Raw genomic sequence first — 6,883 nt, 5'->3', positions numbered from 1 at the left:
CTTGACATGATCTTGAAGGTGTTCAAGATGGACCAGTCAAAGAAGGAGTTCTTGCCTGAGTTGTAAGGTACGAAGTTAAGACTTAAAGCTCGACCACGGCAGAAAAGAGAGAAAGGACGAAGGTCGTCCCCTATGCTTTAGACGTAGGCTCTACAGTATGCTATGCTGTGTACCGCACCGTAAGTGTGCCTTGCCATGAGTCAGTCAAGGGGTACAAGAGTGATCCATGAATGGATCATAGGACAGCGGTCAAAGTTATCCTTAGTAACTAGTGGACTAAGGAATTTTCTCGATTATGGAGGTGGTAAAAGAGTTCGTCGTAAAGGTTACGACGATGCAAGCTTGACACCTATCCGGATAGCTCTGAGTAGAGAGACCGGATACATATAATGGAGCAATAATTTAGAACAGCTCCAAGTAGAACAGTTGTTTGGAATAGCTCCAAATAGAGCGTGGTAGCTGCATCTAGGAGATGACATGGAGATTTGTAAAGCACACACGGATCTGAAAGGTTCAGACCCGTTGACTAAAACCTCTCTCACAAGCAACATGATCAAACATAAAACTCATTGAGTGTTAATCACATAGTGATGTGAACTAGACTACTGACTCTAGTAAACTCTTGGGTATTAGTCACATGGCGATGTGACCTGTGAGTGTTAATCACATGGCGATGTGAACTAGATTATTGACTCTAGTGCAAGTGGGAGACTGTTGGAAATATGCCCTAGAGGCAATAATAAATAAGTTATTATTATATTTCCTTGTTCATGATAATTGTCTTTTATTCATGCTATAACTGTATTATCCGGAAATCGTAATACACGTGTGAATACATAGACCACAATATGTCCCTAGTGAGCCTCTAGTTGACTAGCTCGTTGTGATCAACAGATAGTCATGGTTTCCTGACTATGGACATTGGATGTCGTTGATAACGGGATCACATCATTAGGAGAATGATGTGATGGACAAGACCCAATCCTAAGACTAGCACAAAAGATCGTGTAGTTCGTTTGCTAGAGCTTTGCCAATGTCAAGTATCTCTTCCTTTGACCATGAGATCGTGTAACTCCTGGATACCGTAGGAGTGCTTTGGGTGTATCAAACGTCACAACGTAACTGGGTGACTATAAAGGTGCACTACAGGTATCTCCGAAAGTATCTATTGTTTTATGAGGATCGAGACTGGGATTTGTCACTCCGTGTAAACGGAGAGGTATCTCTGGGCCCACTCGGTAGGACATCATCATATGCGCAATGTGACCAAGGAATTGATCACGGGATGATGTGTTACGGAACGAGTAAAGTGACTTGCCGGTAACGAGATTGAACAAGGTATCGGTATACCGACGATCGAATCTCGGGCAAGTAAAATACCGCTAGACAAAGGGAATTGTATACGGGATCGATTGAGTCCTTGACATCGTGGTTCATCCGATGAGATCATCGTGGAACATGTGGGAGCCAACATGGGTATCCAGATCCCGCTGTTGGTTATTGACCGGAGAACGTCTCGGTCATGTCTGCATGTCTCCCGAACCCGTAGGGTCTACACACTTAAGGTTCGATGACGCTAGGGTTATAAAGGAAGCTTGTATGTGGTTACCGAATGTTGTTCGGAGTCCTGGATGAGATCCCGGACGTCACGAGGAGTTCCGGAATGGTCTGGAGGTAAAGATTTATATATAGGAAGTCCTGTTTCGGCCATCGGGACAAGTTTCGGGGTCATCGGTATTGTACCGGGACCACCGGAAGGGTCCCGGGGGCCCACCGGGTGGGGCCACCTGCCCCGGGGGGCCACATGGGCTGTGGTGGGTGCGCCTTGGCCTACATGGGCCAAGGGCACCAGCCCCAAGAGGCCCATGCGCCTAGGGAACCCTAGAGGGAAGAGTCCTCGAAGGGGAAGGCACCTCCGAGGTGCCTTGGGGAGGATGGACTCCTCCCCCCCCTCTTGGCCGCTGCTCCAGATGCCATCTGGAGGCTGGCCGCCGCCCCTTGGGGTGGGAAACCCTAAAGGGGGCGCAGCCCTCCCCTTCCCCTATATATATGAGGCCTAGGGGCTGCCCATAACACATGATTTGATCTCTCGTTAGTGCAGCCCTGCCCCTCTCCCTCCTCCTCTTCTCCCATGGTGCTTGGCGAAGCCCTGCTGGATTGCCACGCTCCTCCACCACCACCACGCCGTTGTGCTGCTGTTGGATGGAGTCTTCCTCAACCTCTCCCTCTCTCCTTGCTGGATCAAGGCGTGGGAGACGTCACCGGGCTGTACGTGTGTTGAACGCGGAGGTGCCGTGCGTTCGGCACTTGATCATCGGTGATTTGAATCACGACGAGTACGACTCCATCAACCCCGTTCACTTGAACGCTTCTGCTTAGCGATCTACAAGGGTATGTAGATGCACTCTCCTTTCTACTCGTTGCTGGTCTCTCCATAGATAGATCTTGGTGTTACATAGGAAAATTTTTGAATTTCTGCTACGTTCCCCAACAATAAGTAGATGATGGGTTGCTAGAGTGACAGAAGCTTAAACCCTAGTTTATGCGTTGCTTCGTAAGGGGCTGATTTGGATCCACATGTTTCATGCTATGGTTAGGTTTACCTTAATACTTCTTTTGAAGTTGCGGATGCTTGCAATAGGGGTTAATCATAAGTGGGATGCTTGTCCATGAGAGGGCAATACACAAGCACCGGTCCACCCACATATCAAATTATCAAAGTAACGAACGTGAATCATATGAGCGTGATGAAACTAGCTTGACGAGAATTCCCATGTGTCCTCGTGAGCGCTTTTCTCATTATAAGAAATTGTTCGGGCTTGTCCTTTGCTACAAAAAGGTTTGGGCCACCTTGCTGCACCTTATTTACTTTTATTGCTTGTTACCCATTACGAATTATCTTATCACAAAACTATCTATTACATACAATTTCAGTGCTTGCAGAGAATACCTTACTGAAAACCACTTGTCATTTCCTTCAGCTCCTCGTTGGGTTCGACACTCTTACTTATCGAAAGGACTATGATAGATCCCCTATACTTGTGGGTCATCACGGCCCCCCTTTCCCTCTCCCTCTCCCTCTTCCTTCCTTCTTCCCCCTTCCACCAAAGGGAATCCTACTAGGACTTGGAGTCCTAGTAGGACTCCTCTCTCTTGGCACACCCTACAGGGGCCGGCTGGCCTCCCCTCTCCTCCTTTTTATACGGGGGAAAGGGGGAACCCCAAAGCACATCAAGATTTCTCTTAGCCGTGTGCGGTGCCCCCTTCCACAGTTTACTCCTCCGGTCATAGCGTCATAGTGCTTAGGCGAAGCCCTGCGCGGATCACATCATCAACACCGTCACCACGCCGTCGTGCTGACATAACTCTCCCTCGACCCTCTACTGGATCAAGAGTTTGAGGGACGTCATCGAGATGAATGTGTGCTGAACACGAAGGTGCCGTATGTTCGGTACTTGGATCGGTTGGATCATGAAGACGTTCGACTACATCAACCGCGGTAACTAACGCTTCCGCTTTCGGTCTACGAGGGTATGTGGACACACTCTCCCCCTCTCGTTGCTATCCATCTCCTAGCGTGATCGTAGGAATTTTTTTTGAAATTACATGCTATGTTCCCCAACAGAGGGAACATAAAGCAACAGAGGAGATTCTTGCTTTGACCCTCGGGAAGGGGAAGAATGGACGCGGGATCAACTCGCCGAGTAGCAGTACTGGAAGTAAGGGAGCCAGAATCTATTCGGAAGATGATAGATCAGCGGCCTCCCTAGAGGAGGACCGTGGGCACAATGAGTTCACTAATTTGGAACTGCCGGGGGGGGGGGCATAGTTCATGAGGTTTTGGCCCTTTGTAAATACAATTCCGCGGGGCTTGTTTTTCTTTCTGAAACACGACAAGCCTCTTGCAGGATGGAGAAACTAAAGTGGAGATTGCGTATGAAGGGTTTTGCAGGTGTGTCTAGCGATGGTCTAAGTGGGGGCCTGACTCTGTATTGGGATGTGAATCTACAAGTCACAGTTCTGGACTCATGTGCACGGTATATAGACGTGCGGATTGTTGATGGTGCAAATGATAAAACTTGGAGGACAATCATTCTATATGGAGAACCGCAGGTGGAAAATCGTCATCGTATGTGGAGCTCATTGTCCAACCTAGGGGAGATCTCATTAGAACCGTGGTTGGTATGTGGTGATTTTAATGAGGTAATGTGGCAACATGAACATTTCTCTCATACACAACGGTCTGAAAATCAAATGCAGTTGTTCCTAGACTATTTGCTATCCTGCGAACTAATGGACCTAGGGTTCAGTGGAACCCCATTTACATATGATAATGGCCAGTTGGGCGGAGGAAACATGAGGTTCCACCTAGAGCATGTGCAAATGATGCGTGGAGGAAGTTGTTTCCTTTCATGCAAGTGGTACATTTGGCGTCTTCGTACTCGGATCACTGCCCAATATTGGTGCGACTGGCACATGTCGAAACACGAAAAACTAGGGTTGCACCAAGGTACGAGATCATGTGGGAAAGAAACCCGGCACTACCGACTGTGGTTGCGAACCAGTGGGGAAGGAGTAAACCTGCTGGGAATCTAGGTGCGATACGAGACGCACTAAAGGAGATGGTGGCCAAACTGCGATCCTGGAGCAAGGAGAATTTTGTTCATGTGACAGCTGAAATCGAAAAGCTCTGAGCGGAACTAGCGGAGCTCCAGCTCCGTGAGTCCGATAGGTCGTTCATCAGGCAGAAAATGAATCAATTGGATGAACTGTTGTATAGGGAGGAAATGTTGTGGCTCCAGAGGTCGAGGATCACTTGGTTGAAGGAGGGTGAGCGGAACACCGCCTATCTCCATCGTCGAGCAGTATGGCGTGCATGCCGGAACTTTATCCAACGCCTTCGTCAGGAAAATGGCACATGGTGCTCCGTGCCGTCTGACATGGAGCGCATGGCAACGTCATATTTCAAAGAGGTATACACCAAAGACCCAACGGTAGAACCTGCTGGGGTGCTGGGGGGTATAGTACCTAAAGTTACTCAAGCAATGAATGACATTCTGTGTGCACCTTTTACGGAGGAGGAGGTATCAAATGCCCTCTTCCAAATCGGCCCTATAAAAGCTCCAGGTACTGATGGTCGTCCAGCTAGGTTTTTTCAGAAAAACTGGCTTGTTTTGAAGACGGATATCATAGCTGCTGTGTTGAATTTCTTTAAGTCTCGAATAATGCCAGATGGTGTGAATGATACTGCTATCGTCCTCATCCCGAAAGTTCCCCACCCAAAGGAACTAAAGGATTTCAGACCGATAAGTTTATGCAACGTATTATATAACATAGTATCTAAATGTTTGGTGAACCGTCTTCGGCCGATACTAGTGGAATTGATCTCTGAAAATCAAAGTGCTTTTATTCCTGGATGTCTTATTTCTGATAATTCTATTATTGCTTTTGAGTGCATACACCATATACAGTCGTTGAAGCAAAACAGGCAGGCGGCTTGTGCATATAAACTTGATCTCTCGAAGGCTTATGATCGTGTTGACTGGGATTTTCTGGAGCAGGCACTAATTAAGTGGGGCTTCTCTATGGAGTGGATTTCATGGATAATAGCTTGTGTCAAGTCAGTGAAATATTCGGTAAAATTCAATGGGAAGTTACTTGAGTCCTTCACCCACTCTAGGGGTCTGAGGCAAGGTGATCCACTATCCCCTTTCTTGTTCCTATTTTTTGTTGATGCTCTGTCATCTCTTATTTTAAATTTAGTAAAGAATGGGGAGTTGAGCGGGATCTTAATTTGCCGTGGCGCGCAGGTGATTTCTCACGTGCTGTTTGTGGATGATACCATGTTGTTATTCGAAGCGTCAACCCATCAAGCAAGCATTGTCAAAGGTTTGTTGAACACATACACCTCAACGATGGGTCAACTTATTAACCCTAAAAATTGTTCCATCCTTTTTTCGGACAACTGCATTGATACGGTGCCGGAGGAAGTGAAAAATATATTGGAGGTTACGCAACAGGTTTTTGAACCAAAATACCTTGGCCTGCCGGTACCAGAGGGAAGAATCCATAAAGGGCAGTTTGAGACTCTGCAAGAGAGATTAAGGAAGAGACTTGTTGACTGGAGCGAGCAATATGTTTCTTCAGGCAATAAGGAGATCTTAATAAAGGCAGTAACGCAAGCAATACCAACTTATGTCAAGAGTGTTTTTCGCCTCCCGGTTTCGGTTTGTGATGATCTTGCACGTATGATGAGGCAATTTGGTGGGGAGTGGAGAACGGTAAAAGGAAGATGGCTTGGCTCAGTTGGGAGAAGACGGTGTTACCCAAGGATATAGGAGGCATGGGATTCAGAGACATGCAAGCATTCAACCAAGCACTGCTAGCTAAACAAGCTTGGAGATTACTAGACAGCCCAGATAGTCTATGTGCTCGCTTACTACGAGCCAAGTATTACCCCAATGGAAACTTGTTGGATACGGTCTCCCTCTCCTCTGCCCTAGCAATATGGAGGGGGATCACACATGGCCTTGAAGAACTGCTTAAAAAGGGGCTGATTTGGCGAGTGGGTGATGGTACTTTGATTAAAACTTGGAGTGATGCATGGATTCCGAGGGGGCATGATTTTAAGCCTATCACCCGAAGGGTACCTACATGTATAATTGGGTGGCTGATTTCTTAGAGGAGTCCGGCGCCTGGAATGAACAAAGACTCCGGCAATACTTTTGGGACATGGATGTCCATGAAATTCTGGAAATCCATACATCACCTAGGAGGGGACAAGACTTTCTCGCTTGGTACACGGAGAAAAGTGGAAGATTCACGGTGACGAGCCTGTACCGGCTTGCGACTGTCAGTGTGCAGATGGGATTGGGAGCGTCCC

This window comes from Triticum dicoccoides, chromosome 2B (assembly GCF_002162155.2).
Source record: "Triticum dicoccoides isolate Atlit2015 ecotype Zavitan chromosome 2B, WEW_v2.0, whole genome shotgun sequence".
Lineage (NCBI taxonomy): Eukaryota > Viridiplantae > Streptophyta > Magnoliopsida > Poales > Poaceae > Triticum > Triticum dicoccoides.
This window is presented reverse-complemented; position numbering follows the sequence as displayed.